The sequence below is a fragment of the Schistocerca nitens genome, chromosome 2 (genome assembly GCF_023898315.1).
Source record: "Schistocerca nitens isolate TAMUIC-IGC-003100 chromosome 2, iqSchNite1.1, whole genome shotgun sequence".
Classification (NCBI taxonomy): Eukaryota; Metazoa; Arthropoda; class Insecta; order Orthoptera; family Acrididae; genus Schistocerca; species Schistocerca nitens.
Window position 1 is genome coordinate 1,070,550,411 of NC_064615.1, and position 2,364 is coordinate 1,070,552,774.

Genomic DNA, 2,364 nt, shown 5'->3' on the forward strand with positions numbered 1-2,364 from the left:
CTTTCTACTGCTACTGCAACTGGTACAATGCAACATTGTAATTCACTGGTGAAACGGCTGCTCCTGCTGCTACTACTGGTACTGGTACAATGCAACATTGTAAATCACTGGTGAAACGGCTGCTCCAGCTACTGATAATAGTACTGGTACAATGCAACGTTGTAAATCACTGGTGAAATGGCTGCTCCGGCTACTGGTACTGGTGCAATGCAACGTTGTAAATCACTGGTGAAATGGCTGCTACTGCTACTGCTACTGGTACAATGCAACGTTGTAAATCACTGGTGAAATGGCTGCTCCTGCTACTGCTACTGGTTTTGGTACAATGCAACGTTGTAAATCACTCGTGAAGTGGCTGCTCCTGCTACTGCTACTGGTACTGGTACAGTGCAACGTTGTAAATCACTGGTGAAATGGCTGCTCCTGCTACTGGTACTGGTACAGTGCAACGTTGTAAATCACTGGTGAAATGGCTGCTACTGCTACTGGTACTGGTACAGTGCAACGTTATAAATCACTGGTCAAATGGCTGCTACTGCTACTGGTACTGGTTCAGTGCAACGTTGTAAATCACTGGTAAAATGGCTGCTCCTGCTACTGCTACTGGCATGGGTACAGTGGAACGCTGTAAATCACTCGTGAAATGGCTGCTACTGCTACTGGTACTGATACAGTGGAACGTTGTAAATCACTCGTGAAATGGCTGCTCCTGCTACTGCTACTGGTACTGGTACAATGCAACGTTGTAAATCTTTGGTGAAATGGCTGCTCCTGCTACTGCTACTGGTACTGGTACAATGCAACGTTGTAAATCACTGGTCAAATGTCTGCTCCTGCTACTGCTACTGGTACTATTACAATGCAATGTTGTAAATCACTGGTGAAATGGCTGCTCCTGCTACTGCTACTGCTACTGGTACAATGCAATGTTGTAAATCACTAGTGAAATGGCTGCTCCTACTACTGGTACTGGTATTGGTACAATGCAACGTTGTAAATCACTGATGAAATGGCTGCTACTGCTACTGGTACACTGCAACGTTGTAAATCATTGGAGATATGGCTCCTCCTGCTACTGCTACTGGAACTGGTACAGTGCAGCGTTGTAAATCACTGGTGAAATGGCTGCTCCTGCTAAAGCTACTGGTACTGGTACAGTGCAACGTTGTGAATCACTTGTGAAATGGCTGCTGCTGCTACTGCTACTTGTACTGGTACAATGCAACGTTGGAAATCACTGGTGAAATGGCTGCTCCTGCTACTTGTACAGGTACAATGCAACGTTGTAAATCACTGGTGAAATGGCTGCTCCTGCTACTGGTACTGGTACAATGCAACGTTGTAAATCACTGGTGAAATGGCTGCTCCTGCTACTGGTACTGGTACAATGCAACGTTGTCAATCACTGGTGAAATGGCTTCTCCTGCTACTGGTACTGGTACAATGCAACGTTGTAAATCACTGGTGAAATGGCTGCTCCTGCTACTGCTACTGGTACTGGTACAATGCAACGTTGTAAACCACTGGTGAAATGGCTGCTCCTGGTACTGGTACTGGTACAATGCAACGTTGTAAATCACTGGTCAAATGGCTGCTCCTGCTACAGCTATGGTACTAGTACAATGCAATGTTGTAAATCACTGGTGAAATGGCTGCTACTGCTACTGAAACTACTACAATGCAACGTTGTAAATCACTGGTGAAATGGCTGCTCCTGCTACTTGTACTGGTACAATGCAACGTTGTAAATCACTGGTGAAATGGCTGCTCCTGCTACTGGTACTTGTAAAATGCAACGTTGTAAATCACTTGTGAAACGGCTGCTCCTGCTACTGGTACTGGTACAATGCAACGTTGTAAATCACTGGTGAAATGGCTGCTCCTGCTACTGCTACTGGTACTGGTACAATGCAACGTTGTAAATCACTGGTGAAATGGCTGCTCCTGCTACTGGTACTTGTAAAATGCAACGTTGTAAATCACTGGTGAAATGGCTGCTCCTGCTACTGCTACTGCTACTGGTACTGGTACAATGCAACAATGTAAATCACTGGTGAAATGGCTGCTCCTGCTACTGGTACTGGTACAATGCAACGTTGTAAATCACTGGTGAAATGGCTGCTCCTGCTACTGCTACTGGTACTGGTACAATGCAACGTTGTAAATCACTGGAGATATGGTTGCTCCTGCTACTGCTACTGGTATTGGTACAATGCAACGTTGTAAATCACTGGTGAAATGGCTGCTCCTGCTACTGCTACTGGTACTGGTACAATGCAACGTTGTAAATCACTGGTGAAATGGCTGCTCCTGCTACTGGTACTTGTAAAATGCAACGTTGTAAATCACTGGTGAAATGGCTGC